General features: G+C 35.1%; 1 protein-coding gene across 1 annotated transcript in view; it reads right to left on the bottom strand.

The window, feature by feature from the left end:
- The window catches only part of CNTNAP2 (contactin associated protein 2), an 885,336-nt gene that overhangs the window by 716,895 nt on the left and 149,813 nt on the right, over positions 1 to 18,628 (bottom strand). The window lies entirely within an intron of this gene.

Genomic DNA, 18,628 nt, shown 5'->3' with positions numbered 1-18,628 from the left:
CCTGGGTGGGGCCTGACTAGTAACCAATGCCAAATCCGGCGAAACAACTGGCCGCTGTGATACAATTGTTTATAATAATAATAATAATAATAATAATAATAATAATAATAATAATAATAATAATAATAATAATAATAATAATAATAATAATATACGAGAGTACACCAACAGAGTTAGGAAAATTTTAAAATCTAAATTGAATGGTGGAAATACAATCAAGGCCATAAATACCTGGGCAATACCAGTTATAAGATACACAGCTGGTATAGTTAACTGGACACAAGCTGATTTGGACCTTTTGGACCGAAAAACCAGGAAACTAATGACAATGCACTACAGTTTACATCCACGTGGTGATACTGATAGACTATATCTGCCCCGAAAATCAGGTGGCAGAGGATTATTACAAGTGAAGCAAACAGTTGAAGAAGAAAAACATGCACTGGCTGATTATTTAAAAGAAAATCAAGAACATCTATTAATCGAAGTAAAGAACAAAAATCTACTGACGGCCCAACAGACGAAACAAGAATACAGAAAAGATGTGATAAAATCAAGAATGGAGAGTTGGCAGAACAAAGCACTGCATGGCCAATTTCTGGAAAAAATAAAAGATAAAGTGGACAGTGAACAAACTTGGTTATGGTTAACAACAGGAACATTAAAGAAAGAAACAGAGTCACTAATCCTGGCTGCGCAAGAACAAGCTATCCGTACAAATGCCATTAAGGCCAAAATAGAAAAATCCTCTGATGATGCCAAATGCAGACTTTGCAAAGAAGCTGATGAAACTGTTGATCACATACTCAGCTGCTGTAAAAAAAATAAATAAATAAATAAAAAAAATCGCGCAGACTGATTATAAATTGCGGCACAATTCAGTAGCACAAATGATCCATTGGAATTTGTGCAAAAATTATAATATCAAAACAGCAAAAAACTGGTGGGAACATCAGCCTGAAAAAGTCACTGAAAATCAGATGGTCAAGATCTTGTGGGATTTCCGTATACAAACCGACAAAATACTGGCGCATAATACACCAGACATCACACTGGTTGAGAAAAATAAGGTCACAATCATAGACATCGCAATACCAGGTGATAGCAGGGTTGCCGAGAAGGAACATGAAAAAATCGCAAGATACCAGGACTTAAAAATCGAAATTCAACGACTATGGCACAAACCAGCAGTGGTAATTCCAGTGGTAATTGGCACACTGGGTGCTATTCCAAAAGCACTGGAATTACATTTAAAACAGTTAAAAATTGACAAAATCACCATCAGTCAAATGCAAAAAGCCGCACTGCTTGGATCTGCACGCATATTACGAAAATACGTTACGACGTCCTAGGCCCCTGGGTGGGGCCCGACTAGTAACCAATGCCAAATCTGGCGAAACAACTGGCCGCTGTGATACAATTGTATAACAATAATAATAATAATAATAATAATAATAATAATAATAATAATAATAATAATAATAATATACAAATCCAGTATAGTATACCAAAGCGAAGTTACACACAATGGGATTTTCATTATGGCACACAAAGTCTAAAATAATCTTCAAAGAATTTTGTCATGACCCTTCATTGTGCAGAGATTGCCTTATTCTTACAAATCATCTAGAAATTGCTTTACATTGTTTCTGGCTTTTAACTTTCTAGTTAATGCCTCGGTTTTAACGTGATTATTTGTCTTTTTATTACTGCATAATTTTATTTGGTTGAAAGGTATTTTGAATATTTTATAGACACATTTTAGAGAAGCAGATTAATACAGTTTATTTTATATTACTGTTATAACTTATCATATTTTTTATTTTCTGAAAAATAAAAAAGGACTACTAATTATTTCACAAACTAGCAAAATGTTATAAATCCATATGTTCCTACTTTTATTAATCCAGATAGTTTTGGAATAGTAGGAAATAAAAAGGACAGAACATGAATATCTTTTTATGTTCAACATTTGTAACAAATTGCAAATGTTTCAATCTTAGTTCATATTAATTAACTTGTCCTTTTATGGTTAAAATTTGAAATCACAAAGTTTTTTTCTTTTTTGCATCAATAATTCTAAGAAGTGGATTACATAAAGCATTAAAATGAATTATTTTACATACCATCTAAAATTTCATATCACATATCATATCATATCTCATATCTTTGTCTTTACTAAGAAACCAAATTAATTATCCACTGCCCAGCACTGTTTTTATTATATTGATCTGTGCAACTCTTAAATGGGTAGGGCATGCATAATAAAACAAATTAAAAGGTTATAGGTTTAATTGCTATATGTTGTTTGGTTCACCTTTCTAGAAATAGTTCCCATAAATAGTTCAACTTTCTATAAATACATCTCCCTTCTTTGTTATAACGTGTTTCTTTCCTTTGCTATTGTTACTGCTGCTATAAGCTCACCATCTGACTAGTAGCATAAATTTTATAAGTAATGTTGTTTCATTTCATTTATTGATTTACAGAAACATATATTTCAAAAAGCTAAGCTTGGTATTAGTATTTATACCTTTTAAAAAAGAAAAACAGTTTAGGAAGCTCAAAAAAACACATTCGTATGAAAAAATAAATTCCAAAATACTGCGATACCTTGAGTTTGTAACACTAATGTAAATTCTGTCCCTTTCTGTCCCAATGCAAAGCTTCTTCTTGGGTTTTAACTCTTCGGTTATTAAAATATTTTTTAAAAGGGAGAAATTATTATTTAATAATTAGATAATTAAAGTGATGTGGAGGTTGGGTAGGATAGGTGATGGACAATTTTTAACTTTAAAATGGCAGGTTGAATTCTGTTGCTCTCGGTTTTCAACAGGAAGTTCTCCAGCTGGACAGATGTGAGAGATGTGGGCTCCTAAGAGTCTCACATGCACCCTGTCTGACAAACCATCTCCGAAGATTCTTTTGAATCAGAACCCCACTGGAGTTGGGGGCAAAGAAAGGCAGCTGATCTCTTGTGGGTTAGAGATTTGCCTATGAATCAGTGTTGAGTCAGCAGCCTTCATAGCTGACAAGATGCTGGCCTTTTTGTCAAAATAAGTTTGGAACAGGTGGAGACCGGGTGAGATAAAAGATCTGATAAGATAATTTATCTAACCCACAACTATAAATTAAACCTGGAAAAGGCAAAGAAAATTTGAAAACATAAATAATACTGATGGTCAGATAGGGACTTATTTTTCCTAAAAGAAAAGGAAGAAAGAAAGGTGGAGGGTTGTAACACCAGGCCCCCCCCCTGAAGTTTTTTGTCTGTACTTTTGAACAGAAGAACAGAAAGCAGAGCAGCTACAAATCCACATAATTATAAACGTTAAATTTGGTTTTGGATCTTAAACAGAAACCAATATTTTTACTTTTGTGGGAAGTTATCATCCAGCCCTCTCCCAGAAAAATGAAATATCCTAGGAAATATTGAAAAGGCAGAATATTTCTCTGGATGTGAGGAGAAAGAAACATGTTTTAAAAGACAGAATAGTTGCCTTTAGCTTCCTGCCCATCTCCACTTTGCTAATGTGCCATTAACACGGCCAGGCTGGTCCACTTTACATAATAAAGACTTCACCAGCAACTACAGCAGGAAAGCATGATAATATTGGCCCTTTACTCAGCTGAGCACATGGCATCTGAGAGCTCATCCATACCTGGGTTCAAAACACAGCCTAGAGAGTAGCCCCTGCATGGCCCCATGGGAGTCTGACAACCAATCAGAATACACTTCTTACACAGGGACAGGAAACAGAGAGGTGGGACTAAACAGGTTACAAAAAGCCTAGCAAGCCCCTTCCTCAGCCCTTCTCTTCTTCTCCACCAACATTGAAGCATGTGATCAGGGCTCAAGCCATGTGGCCCTGTCCAACAATAAATCATCTTTCCAAGCAGCCTCCATGTCTCCAGTGTCTTTTTCCCCACTTGGAGCTTAACCCAGAAGGACATTTCTTTCATCAATTGGTTTGAACTCCTTCCAGCTAAAATAATCAAGAAAAAAGCACATCTTCTTCTGAACCCATTCAATATAAACTCTAATTTGATCTTGGATATCAAATAGAAGCCAAATATTTTGATCTCTTTTTCTCTGATAACGAATAACCTAACCTTAACTGTATGGGAAGTTTTAACTAACCAACTACCATAAATCAGAAATTGCAAGAGCAGGAGGCAAAAGAGACATGTACCCAAATCTAGCTCTTTATAAGTTTGTTTTAATTGATATGTTTTAAGCAGCTGTGGCTGATCGGAGATGGAAAGTGACAGGAGGAAGAATTATTATAGAGATAAGAATTGGAAAATGCTAGGGTCTTTTTTCTTTTCTTTTCTTCCCTCTTTTGTCTTTTGATTTTACTGAATTAAAGATTAAGATGGCCCCGGCTTCACTTCTGGTCCCACAGTAGCTAAAACTTAAGGTGGACCAGAACTTTGAAATAACTGTATACCTAATTCTAACTTTGGAACTGGATATCATGGAAAACTGGGAATTTGAAGAATTAGGTGAAATTATAAAAATATGCATAAATCATTAAAATCAAGCCTAAATAGAACTCTGAACCAGAGAAGCAGCTATCTAAAGAAGAATTCAAGGAAGAAGGGGGGCAAGGGGGCAAGATAATGAAGGAGTAGAAACGGAGGGAAACAAAAGGCAGACAAAAGAGACTGAGGCTGTTAGTGGCATAAGAGAAATTGAAGGGGGAGCTTTTGCCCCAACAAAGAGAAATAAAAGAACAGCCTTTTGGTGGTGACCTGGGGAAAGTTGGGGAGAGTGGATGTGCCAAAGCAAAGAGAAGGGAGAGGGCAGGAGCAGAGAAGTGGGACAAAAGACTTACTAGGAAAAAATCAGACAACCAGAATTTTTTTTTTTTTTTAATGGAGCATTTACATTTTATTTATTTCATTTTCATTTTCATTTTATACAATCACTTATATACTGTGCGTAACAAAAAAACAAAGAGAAAAAAAAAACCCCAACATAACACTTCAATCCCCCATACACCCTCGCTTCTCCCCCTCCAACTTTCATTTCACCCCTCCAGCATTCCCCTCTTCTACTTCCCTTCCCCCTCAGACATCTCCCCCTCCCTCCATCTCACCCTCCTTACATTCCCTCTCACTCCCTCTTTACTTCTCCCTCCTCTTTCCCTCTTCTCCTCGCTTTGGTGTATCCATCAGTTTTTTTTTTTTAAAAAAAAATAAAAGAGAAAAAGAAAAAAAAAAGGAAAACGAGCCGCAGTATACAAGTGAATTCTTATTGTTCTAGGAATTGAAACTGTAATTCCACCCTCCCCCCTCCCCCCTATAATCCCCCCTCCCTAGCCCCCTTACGGCTTCGCAGGTCCCATACCCGGCATAGTTCTTTAACAAGCATTTGAGTATAATAAGGCCAGCTAACTTTAAAATTAAAAAAATAAAAGAAAAGAAAAGCCAAAAAAAAAAGAGAATAATAAAAAATAAAGAAGAAAAAAAAAGCACACACACACCCAAAAAGAAAGGAGAAACAGAGAAGGGTCAATAAACCCACTACGTTAACACAGCTTCCCATTATCTGTAAATCTTAAACAATGTAGCTCATTCCAAATTTCGATTATTTTACTACTTGCAGGGTTTCAAACTGTATTAGAGCCAGGTAAGTTGATCAATTAGGATTCCCCAACTAAAAGTCTCATTGCTTTGTCTATCTATTCAAACCTTTAATTTATCTCTTTTTTATCCGAATATCCAAACCTTTCTATAAAACCATTAAACTCAAGTACTTCTTTCATTTTTCATTTCCAACACCTCCCTTTCTATCCTTACCCACCTCCACATGTAAATTTTTTACCTTCCACCCTGCCTTTATCCATGTCCATATATATATTTTATCCGCGTCCATTGCTCCTCCCATATTTACTCCTCTTTCCTGAAGACTCTCCGACCAATCTTTCTTGACCTTATATTGAAATAGCAACTCAAACAAACATCAGCTTGCATTCTAGCCCCAAGTAGTCTAATTAAGCTTTCGCTACCCTTCCCTCTCCCACGCGCCTCCCAACTCCGTTCGTCCCAGACCACAACTCAAAAAGATCGCAATCTCCGCTCTCCTCGCCTAGGAAAATAATTCATGCGCGATTTGAGTTAGAATTCAGACAAATCTTATATACAATATGTGTCCACAATCAGCAACGCTTCTTTCAGTCTCCATGTCTCATCATCAATATACCACTTTTCCATTTTATCCCAGACGGAAATCATAAAGCTTTAAGAACATCGCTTAGTCTTTATTCTTTAGTCTTCTGCCCTTCCGGAAGAGGAAAGCAACACCCTCCGCCTTGTAGCCACGTGTCTCGCTGTTTGTCTTCTCCTTCTCCTTGTCTCTCTCCAGGTCCGGATGAATCAGGAAGTCCCGCCTTCAGGGTCTCGTAGTAAAATTCTCGGGCTTCACAGACAGAATTAATGCGGTGTTTTTGGTTGCCAAATGTAACTGTAATACCAGCTGGGACTTCCCATTTGTATGGAATCTGAGAATTTCTGAGTTCTTCGGTTAAGAAAGCGTACTCTCTCCTTGTTCTTAATATTTGAAATGGTATCTCTTTAAAAACAATCAAGTCCTGCCCATCAATTCTCAACCTCTTTCCGTAAAGCCTCTGTATTATCTCATTTCTGGATTCCCTTGTAGTAAAGTATATTATTATGTCCCTCGGAAGCTGTCGCTGTTTTGCTACCCACGAATTCTGGCGGTAAATTCTTTGAATCTGCCAATCAAAGTTAAATCCCGGACTTCCCACCAAGCGGCTGAAAGCCTCAAAGAAGATCTGTTTCAAATTCTCCTGTTGGTTTTCACGCAGTCCTCTAACTCTTATAGCAAAGGCAGTCTTATTATAATTTATCATGACAAGTTCTTTTTGAGCAGTTTCAATTTCCTGTTGTAACGTTTGAATTTTGGATATCAAATTAAGGTTAGTTTCTTCCAAAAGTTCCAATTTGTCCTCCGTTTCAGCAATATAATCTGTCATGACTGTCATTACTCCGATCATATCCTGCTTTGCCTGAGCAATTTTAGCATCAAATTGATCACATAAATCCGATATCAGTTGATTAATTTCCTGTCTGAAATCATTAAGCGTTTTGAGAAGAAATTCTTGTGTTAGCAAATCTCCCGTGGAGGGTGTAGGAGACAAGGGTAGAGGCTTCATAGCAGTTTTTGGAGATATGTTATTAAGGAAGCGCTTCTGTTTAGATTTGGGAACCATTCCAGAGTAAAAATAAAAGACAAGCAATCAAGCGAGCCAAAAATCAAAGTCTCTGCTCCCCTCAGTTAATCTTTTAGCAATTAGTACGGAGAAGCCTTCAGGAGGGTAGGGCTAACTAAGTACGGCACATCAAACACAAAAGCTACGAGATCGCCATCTTGTGACGCAGCTAAAAAAGAAAGGGAGCCTTTTGCGAAGTTGAAGCTGGTATTTTAAATAGTAATGGAAGAAATTCCTCAGGAATGGTCCCCGCCCGGATTAACATTTAAATAGCTTAGCTTTGTCCTGGGGGGGGGGGGGCAATCTGCCTAGGGCTGCAAAAAAGGCAGCGCGGAAAACTGGCCGGAGTAAAGGCTCAGCTAATGTTGAACCTCTTCTCCATTCACAGCAAAAAAAAAAGCTATGAATTACAAAGAGATCCTAACGACTGACCTTCTCCCTGCCCCTTTCTGCCAGAAAGGGGAGATATCTATAGATCTTATAAGATATACGAACCAGACTCCTGGCAGGAGCTTCGTTGAGCTCCCGACGGCGGCAGGCTCCACCCCCCGAAGCCCAGACAACCAGAATTTTTTATGTGGGAGAATATAAAACTAAGATAAGGGTTTTATTTCTAAATATGACAATAAAATGGAGTTGCTAACTGGTTGAATATAATAAAGGAAAAACAACTAAACAAAGGCCAAAAGATATGGAATGTGGATAAATATGAAACTGACATGAGGAGGTTGTAAAGCAGAGGTTTGCCATTCACTTTTATACATGATAATCAAATTGAGTGGCAAATTGACTGAAAACGACAACAGAAGGACAACTAAGCATGGGTTAAATATATGAAACATGGATATAAATAGAACTTTTAAGATGATGAAATAAAGTGAGATGTTTACCGTTTGTTATTCTATACAATAGATTAAGGGAATTGAAATGAATATTGAACAGTGAGGTTTGCCATTCATGGACAACTAAAGGTAATCTAATCCAAGACATGGAAAAATTAGAGAGGGAACATGAAATACACTTATAATGGGAAACTATTGAGACTTAAAGGCAGAATCACAATTTGGTGAGAATAGCTGGGAATTGTAACCAGGTCTACATCTTGACCAAAATTAGGCTGGGGTGGTGGTGTTTAAAAGTACAATGCCTATATATGTATACTTTTTTGTTCTATTTTTCTTTTTTTTAAAAAGGAGGAGAATATATGTTTAAAATAAAATTTGTATATTGAAAAGGAACTATGAATACCATCAACATAAAATGGAGCTTGCTCAGAAGCTGAAATACACAAAGCAAATGAGATGAAGAGTGGGAAGAAAAGGAGAGAGTTATGGTAAAGAGAGAGGGATAGGAGAGAGGGTAGGAGGGGGAAGAGGAGGAGAAAAATGAGGAGTGGAAAGTGGGGAGAGGAGTAGGAGAGAGGAAGAGGAAGTAGAGAAGGGAAGGAGGACAGAGAGAAGAAAGGAGGTAGGGAGGGGGATGAGAGAGGGAGAAGAAGGTGAATGCATAAATATAGTGTTGGAGAGTAGAAGAGCCAATAATGGGTTTTTTTCTTTTTCTTTTGGGGAGTTGATGGTAAAATGAATTGATGTAAACATTTAATAATACAATATGATATTGACAATGTAGTAGTATACATGTGATTATATGTTATGAAAATGAAAAATAAAAAACTTTATGGAATTCTGTTGCTCTCCTCCTTCTCTTACCTCCCTCATCTTTACCATGACATTTGACTAATATCCAAGGACATTTTCCAAACTTGCGTGTTTCATGAAACGTAGGCATTCATTTTATAAAACAATGCCATTACAGGCAGTCCAGGATCAAGAATAGGTTCTATTTCTAATTCTGTCTCTAACTCAAATTTGCATGCAAGTCAGAACTCATGCTCATATCAATGGCAGATAGTATTGTTCTCCCTCAAGCCATATAATGCTTTCAGGAACTGATGAAAATAGGCTGCATATTAAAAACATGTAGCTTCAGCAGTTACTGAAAGCATTCTGCAGCGTCAGTGGTTCATTAGCTGAAGGAAGGAGAATATTGTTTATTATTTTCAACAATAAGTAGTCTATTTGTATTTAGGGGTTATACTTAAGTTGTATGTCTTTAATCTAGGTAACATCTATATTTTTTCTCTTTTTTTAAAAAAAACCCAGAAGATTATGTGCAAGTAATGCTACTATAATAGCTAGGTTCTATAAAATACTTAATAATAATTTACTAGCTAATTGAGATTCTGCTTAATTTAGGAAGTTTCCCTGTGATGTAGGCACATCTGAATAACTAAAATGATGGTCAAAAGCCTTTTGCTCTCTCTTCTATTACCACTATAATAACAAAGCTATATATTTATTTTAGAATTCTGGCAAAACAATTCTGGGTGTCCCAGAGGTGCTTTTTCAAGAGGCAACTGGACTTTGTGGTTTTTCTTTGAAAATGTTTCAACTCTCATTCAAGAACAACCTGATCTGGATGACTGAGTCTTCATAGACATTTCGCTAATTTGGGTGCATCACAATAAAAATAAGCTTTGTTATAAAAGTGATAGTACAAAAAAAAATATGGTAAGAAATCTGAATTGACTAGCAATAGAATTAAATAATGCCATAAATGAGGTTTGAAGGATGCAGATGGACAAACTAACCTTCAAGTATACATAAGTTCATACAACAGTTAAGTCAACAATTTTAGATATGGAGCCAGTTAATTCAAGTGTAACTAATTAATTCAAACACTCTGGGAATTTGCTTAAACCTACATTCATAAAAAGTCATTTTCTGTAGGAAATTGGATTCCAGGATTTAATTAAATAGCAGTCCAGGACTGTAGATTAGCCACCCCAAAGTCACCCTGACCTCAGATTGGGAAAATGCAGCAGTAAACATGGAGAGATTTGTATGGAAATTGTAACAGGAACATCCTGCAAGAATAAAATTAAATTCTCTGAACCAGTGTTCAACTCTTGCCATTTTCATTAAATCTTTTCTGCAGAACACTGTTGAAGATGCTGAATAAGATTGAAGGATGTTGAATTAATAATTGCCCTCATCAATTGAACCATATAGAAAAAAGGTCTTCCTTGAGGTCATTTAGAACTATCCTTCTTTATCTATATTCAAAACATCTATGCTGCTTCAATTGCCTGACGCTAAGTGAAATTCAAACTAAAAAAAGGTGGGGGGGGGGCGCTAAAGTATTTACATCAACAGTAACAATAAGAGCAATTGTCAATATAATATGCTAATAGCCACTTTAATTATATCTGTATTCATTACCTAATCCCCAAATAGTGGTTTAAAAATTTGAATTTTTAAACTGCCAAATATCAGGATGGTAAGGCATTCTATAATAGGGGAATCCCAACATAGAATGACCTTTTCCAACTCCCCTCCCATCTTCTTATATAGGATAGAAATTCTCAATACATATTCTTTACTGATATGCCTTGGATTCTAGTTATTAACATAGAAATATGCTTGTAAAATATGCAGACCCTTAAAGGTTACACCATCATCTACTACTCCCATAGGACCAATATTTGTATAATATTGTTTTTCTTGGTATACTTCTGCTCATGACAATCTCATGTAGAGCAAACTATAGTGGTCTATAAGGAAAATAACAAGGACATCAATAAGTGTTGCATTTCTATTCATCATAACTGAAGCACCAACCAAAGCTGTGTAAACACTCTCTTGACCACCCTATTCTTTAAGTTGGAGTTTGGAATCCAGAGCAAAGCCCAGATAACCAATCAACTTCTGATGAAGCACAACCCATCTAGAGTTAAAACATGTCTAGAGCTAAAATTGATAGTGCTTGAAATATAAGTTGACTATATCAAGTCCTGAATCAGTAGTCATCCCTTTTGTTTATCCAAACCAAGACTTACACTGCTTTTCCTGAATGACCCACGGTAGATTAGAGTCTCAGTTTGGTGCACTGATTAAGGTGCCATCCTAGAAATCAGGAGACTGTGAGCTCTAGTCCCACTGTAGACATAAAAACTGTAAGGTGACTTTCAGAAAGTCACTCTTTCCCAACCCAAATCTTTTCACAGGGCTGTATGATTAAGAGGAAGAAAGGAGTATTAGGTATGTTTTATGCATATCCCCCAAAGATGGGATAAAAATATAATAAATAGATAAACAATGTAATATTATAATATTGAAATACATGCAGGGGACAGTTGAGTTTTATAGCAACTTATGCTAAAGTAGCTGTGGGTTTGACCTCAAATCTCTATTCTATATGGATTAGAATCTTTTAATCGGCAAGAAGCTAAATCACTAAAAGACAGAGCTGCCAACCCTGAAACTTTGAAAGATGGTCCAGGAGGCTGCCATAAGTCATTGAAAGTTCCAGCAAGATTAATAGGCTCACACACACAATATCTAAATCCTGCCATAAGTGATTAGTAATCGTATAGGGGATTTGAGCCTTAAAAACATTAAAGCCACAATATTAGTGAACCCTAGATTGCATATTCTGATCTGCATTGAATGGAGTATTTTACCCAGCTGGTCTTCTTACATATACGGGTTCTTTTTATTCCTTTGTAACATCCTGAGTTATTTGACTAGGATTGGCAGACTTATAAATTTGAACAATAAATAAAAAATAGATAAATCAACAGGAGCAACTATTAGGGCTTTTGCCTCATAGGCACCTTGACTGAAAAGTGTTTGTTTAACTAATGGAAAACATATCTTTACACTGAAATGTAATGCAATGTTTTCAGACTGCTTCTAAAAATGTCATTTTTTACCAAATTGCTAAAAACCTTCAATATATTAGAGATTGCCCTCCATTTTCAGTCTGTTGACATTGCTTAACACAACCACTGGACTTTTAGTTTATGGGCATAGTTGTTGTTCATTTTAGTTCTAACATTTCAATTAATGCAAAATCACATTATAAGCTATTCTAATTTTGTAAAAAGCTATTTATATGTTATAACTAAAATCAAATATATTCCTGGTTGTGTACAGTCTATGTGCCATCATAATTGATTTCATATAATATCATTGTGTACTGAAATACAAATCTATGACTCTTCAGATTTGACTTGAATTTTGATCATGAAAAAAATGTTAAAAGATGGTAATGAAAAAAAGAAAAGTTGGCTAATATTAACATACTTTCATTTCAATCAAACAATATACATATAGAAAGGTACATTAACATTCATAAACTTACAAAATCTAAGTTCTATTAATATAATTATTAACAGGAAACATTGTGGCATTTCTGGTTTTTGGCTCTGAACCCTATGCTGCATGTGGAATCTAAAAGGAAGTAAAATGACTGGAATTGCTTGTACATTTTAAAACAAGTTTAAACTGCCTCTGAATAATCTTGCTACATTCTTTCCTACAGCTCTTAACCTCCATGACCTCAGGATCCAGCCTTCTTTTTCCTTTTGCCCCATCTAATTTTTCTTCTTGCTCTTTGGTCCTTACTACTTAGTATTCAGGCATAATCCTGTTGCTGTTGTTTTCTTAAATCAGGACTGTTTCCTGTTCCTAAAGCATTTCTTCCCACTTCCATGCTCCATAGCATGTGCTAAAATTTTCTATTGTATATATATACACATTTGGGACATAATTATCTTTAATAAATGTATTTTCATTATTTTAGTTGCAAAATTCTAACAATAATAAGCAAGTATACTTTGATTCATTTATATGTTTGTAAATATGAAATGGATTTATTTAAATAAAATTATCAAGTAAAAAATATTCTCTCTTACTTTTTCCTATAGAGATCACGATGAATCCATTTATATTTATTGTAAGATTAATGAAGAACTTGACTCAATATTGTCACATTATATATATAGATATAGTTTTAATTTTATAATATTGCTAAATCATTCCAAAGCCAAAATTACAATGAGACAAAATATGAATATCTTACCTTATTTGTAAATCTTTTATTTGTATTTATAGATGAGGTTATGCAGTTTAAGCTAACAAAATATGCAGAGTTCAACAATTATAAACTATATTTAGCTATTAACATAAAAAAACAACTAGAATTTATGAAAAAATATAACAGAAAGTTATTTCCTTTCCTGCTGGCAGGGTGAAAAATGAAACTATTATAGAATGCCTTTATAGACAAATGGAACAGGCTCCAATTCTCTTTTTTCCTTGATTCTTAACATTTGTGGGCATGGGTTTTGCTTTTATTCTGTCATCTGTGATCTTGAAAATGAAAAGCTGTGTTTGATCAAAAGCATCAAGCAGGAAGCCAAGCAAAAGATTCATAAGATCACATGGTCTGTTGCCCACAGTAATTGAGCTGTTGATGGCTTCCAAGAGGAATTGTGCAAGTTCTTATCCACAGCCTTATTCTTTTTCTTTCAAACACAAATACACACACACACACACAGAGAGAGAGGGGGGGGGAGGAGACATGTATCAAGGGCACTAGAACAATTTCTCTGTGAATTGCTTCTTGTGAAAAGATAGCCAGTTTCATTTGTCTGTTTTTTATACATGTGTTTAATGATTTTAAGTAATGGAGCACTCACCTTAAGTATGGAAAGATAAAAGAGAAGGCAGGAAAAAAAGCAGGAGATTATGAAATTGGACTATAGCCAACAAAAAAGTTTCAAGCCAAACCAACTGAGTTTGGAGCAGAAATATTAAAAACCATATGAATGATCTCATTTATGGAAGTGACCTTAGGCAGAATTTCCTACAAGGGCTACACCAATTAGGAGACAAAAGAAGAACCAGGGTGAACTTAAAGAAGGCAGAATTATGCAATGTCAGAAAGAAAACAGGCAGCAAAAACAAAACGAATCAAGAATGTGGAAGTTCACAAGGATTCAGGAAATAAGCAACCCCCATTTACTCCCTGATTCCACTCCAATTAATTTAAAGGTTCAAACACAGATTTATTTCATTTTTTAATTCAATATTAATCATTTGTAATGAGACAAATTCTGAAAATATTTACATTTCACATCACATAGATAATTATTGATTGATCAATTATGTGCCATTAAAGTTGGTGTTGACTTTTAGAATCACACTGAAAGATTTACTCCATTACAATCTATTCCTAACCTGATCTTTCAGGTTTCCCAATATTATACCCATCACTACTGTTCATTCACCTTGTTGCTGATTATCCTCTTCTCTTTCCTTCTACCTTTCTCAACATTTCCCAGAGCACTAGTCCTTCACTAAAACATATGAAGGAAAGCTGCAGGATTTGGGTTTGACTAGTCTAAAGAAAAGAAGAATTAGGGGATGACATGATAGCAGTATTTCAGTACTTGAGGGGCTGCCACAAAGAAGAGGGGGTTATTATTATTCAAAATTATTCTGCAAAGCACCAGAGGACAGGACAAGAAACAATGGTTAGAAAGTAATCAAAGAGAGAAGCCTGGAATTAAGGAGAAACTTCCTAACAGTGAGAACAATTAGCCAGTAGAGCAGCTTGCCTTCAGAAATCATGGATGCTCCATCACTAGAGGTTTTTAAGAAGAGACTAAAAAGTTACTTTTCTGAAATGGTATAGATTTTTCTTCTTGAGAAGGGGGCTGGACTAAAAGACCTCCAAAGTGCCTTCCAGATCATTCATTCTATTCTATTCACTTAATGTTTCTCAATAATAAGAAAAAGTAGGGTGTGGTGCTCATCTCCATTTCATAGCAGAGAGACAGAGGCCAACATTGTTCAAAGATACTTCCATAGTCATGTGGTTGACATGATTATACACTGAGGCACATGGAATTTTGTTATCTTCCCACCAAGTGGTACTTATTTACCTACTTGCATTTGCATCCTTTGAAACTTCTAGATTGGCAATACATGGGGCAAGACAAGCATCTTAACCACTTATTTATGCCTTGCATGAGAACTCTGGGTTGATTGATTCAGTGCTCAATTTGTTTGTTTTCTTGGCTCTCCATGTTATTCTCAAAAGTCTTCTCTAATACCAAAATTCAAAAACTTCAATATTATTTCTATCCTGTTTCCTCAAAGTCCCCCTTCTGTTTCCGTAGAGTAACATAGCTGGTCTATGAAATATTAGCTGCAGAGTACTTCTTTACCCCTAGATATCTTCTTTGTTAGTTCTAAAACTGGTTTTAGTGCCATATTTTCACTGTGCTTCTTGACTTTTATTAGTAGAACTTGCAGATATTTTGCCTATCATAGTATCATCAATACAGTTTACATTATTCATGTTTTCCCCTTTTTTAAAACCATATTAGTTGGGAAATTCCCAGTCAGCCAAGTAGGAAAAATCAAGTGGGAAGAATAAGTAGAATAATAAAGTGGTCAACTTAAACCTTTCTTATGTGAGTCTGACACATATCTTTTTCCAACCCAGCTTTATTTAATATATATTCAGCATATGGGGCTAGATAAACAATGGGAAAGGGCACAGCCTTGAATCACTCCTTGGAACCAGACTATTTTATCAGACTTGTTATTGTAGTTTCCTGACCTATACATAAATTTCACTATGAATAAATGAAATAATTGTGGGTTTCCCATTTTTCTAAACACATGCCATAACATGATGTAATATATACAATCAAAGGCCTTTCTATAATCAATAAAGCACAGAAAGCATATAGTAACTTCTTTTTAGCTTTTTCAGTTATCCAATATACACCAGCAGGATCTAGGACAACTTGCTGTGGCCAACTTGTTGCAGGCTACTCATCATGGCTAATTTGCTACAGGCCAACTTGCCAGAGGACAAGAATTACACTAATATTGAAGAAATTATGGAACAGAAACATTAAAGAAAGGATACAAAAGGAGGGACAAAATGAAATGTGAATATTTTAAATAATTAAATAATTAAATTGAATTGTTGAATCATGGCAAATTGTCCCATGGTGAAGATGGTCAGGATGACTTGATTGTAACGACTTGATCATGATGAGTTGGCTGCAGTAAATTAGCCAGGGCGAATTGTCCCATTCCAATATCAGCAATAGTATCTCATTTTCCTTAGTCTTTATTAAAGCCTGCTTGAAAAATTTGCTTTTCTTTTGCCATGTATACCTTTTAACTGCATGGATGATTGTAAACATTTTTTTGCTGGCATGTGAAAGTATCTATGTCAATCATTTATAATTCATTGTTCATTGGATTGTATCTAATCCACTAACAGATAAAACAAAAACTGTATATCCCAGTCAACTATTTTTACTACTTTCTTGTGCTATTTTATATAGACACAAATACTAATTCATGCAGTGACCAGAAAGTGATGGACGTGCTTTAAAATTATTTGGTAAAGCATGCATAATAACACCAGAAAATCTGGCAGTTTCACATCATTCACAAGGTGCAATTTGCTACTTTTAGCCTTTGCTTTTACAGTAACATTTTATATAGCACAGTCAATTTACTTTCACTCACCATCTCTCTAAATATCTTTTTTTTTAAAGTTTAGAACAATTGCTAACTCAGGCTGAACTTTGGTAACTTATGTTGCAAATATTTCTCCCCATAGATTTCCCCTGTTCCCCCCAACTCTGCTTAGTTTGCTTTGTACTGGGATTTTATCTTCAGACTACATGGTGTTTTATCTATCCAAACAGGCTGAATCACATTCCTCGCTTCCTTCAAACTTTAAAGATAAATTGTTCTGGTAATGTAAAACTAGGACAACTTTCTGATTTAATTGCTACTAAGATCACCTGGTAATCTTCCATTGCCTTTTGACATGGGGTCTTTGGTTGTTTTTAAATGTGAGCCTAAAGTAGCTGATCCAATAAAATCAAATTATTATAATCATTCTGTTCTCTCCTTTCCTAGATTTTAATGAATCAATCTATCTAGATTTCATGGAAGATAAAAATAGCAAGAAGTGCTATTTAAAAAAATTATATTTACATGGATCCCCTTGAATATATCTCTGGAAGAGAGCATACTTCCTAGATAAAAAGTGCTGATAAGGTAAACTTAGGGTTCATTGTAGTGATGTAAGTGAATAAAGCTTGAATTTTAAAACAAAGGAAAGGTATTTGATTATGAATAAAACATTACAAATAAAATTAAACAGCAGCATCAGCAGATTACAGCAACAATAACAAACCTTTAAAACCAATATAAATTGTAAAAAAAAAGTCTAAAATAAGAATGCATTTACACACAGACACACACACACACACAAATATATGTAAGCTGTTGAATATTAACAGGTGAGATCAGTTAGCAGTGCCTTGGATGATTTGGCCCCATATAGTTTTACTGATAATATCTGGTATGAAAAGCTATTTTGCCAGGGGCCATAGTATCCAAAGCTCCAACTAGCTTTGTCATTCCTTAAAAGTAATTTTGTTGTATTTAAGTACAATGACAATAAAGATTATATGTATACTTAAACTTCTTAGAGATCTTGACAAGAGCTGAATCATGTTTGACATTACCTTGCTTCAAAGGGGCTGCTTGTGCATATGTAGACCTTTGATCAAATACTCACTTCTTTCTCAGGTCACGCATAGAATTGCTTCTGGACTAGAATTAATTTCTTTCCCACACTAAAAATCCAGAATCTCATTTTTGAAATGAAAATTTGAAATTTTCATGAAATAATTCTGCTGAAAATATATGATCAATGTGAGCAGCCTCTCTCAACAAGGAAAGAAGGCTCCAGGTTTCATAAAGCTAAAACACATAGACAGTTGCAACAACACACAAAACCTTGAATACAAACAAAGCCTTGAAAACAGCAAATAGCAAATAAAACAGCACACAAACAACTTTAGAACTTCTCAGGGGGAAAAAATATTGCCTTTTCTTCTTCTCCACCTCCAATTTTACTATTGGTATTGTTTGTACACAGAAAAGAACTTATTTCCCTTCTCTCATTTCTTGATTGTTTACATTCACCTTCATACTTAAAGATACAATCTAAAGACATTTATCAACACAGCTTCTGGGTCTTAAACTCAAAAATGGCAGTGATTGTGTTAGTAAAATTAATGTGATGTATAGATGCCAGTGCAATTTACTCTGTATGCTGAGTTTCAAACAAATGAATCTTAAAGGTTAATTTGAGTAGAAAAATGTGCTCTAAAGACAGATGTTAAAGATGTGAAAGGTTTGTGTACAAGTCTGTTTGTATTTCACAAGGATTGACTGTCTCTACTTTTTCTTGCTCCTCTCACAAATAACACTTTGATAAAATGCCTAAGAATCAAAAGAGACCCAGACATAGTAAGCATTCTTGACATAAAATAGATAAGTGTGATGCAGGGTTGAATTAATAATATCTGTATTGGGTCAAAAATGTCCAGCAGACCAAATTCAATGTATGGATTTGAAGGAGGGAAAGGGAATATCAATTTTTATCTTAAGTTTAAAATATAACAAAATAGTGAAAGAAAATAATAGGCCAGT

This window comes from Thamnophis sirtalis, unplaced genomic scaffold (assembly GCF_051295495.1).
Source record: "Thamnophis sirtalis isolate CommonGarterSnake01/CBP01778 unplaced genomic scaffold, rThaSir2_p1.2 scaffold_4, whole genome shotgun sequence".
Lineage (NCBI taxonomy): Eukaryota > Metazoa > Chordata > Lepidosauria > Squamata > Natricidae > Thamnophis > Thamnophis sirtalis.
Note: the sequence above shows the minus strand (reverse complement) of the source record. Positions and strands in the feature narration are given on the sequence as shown.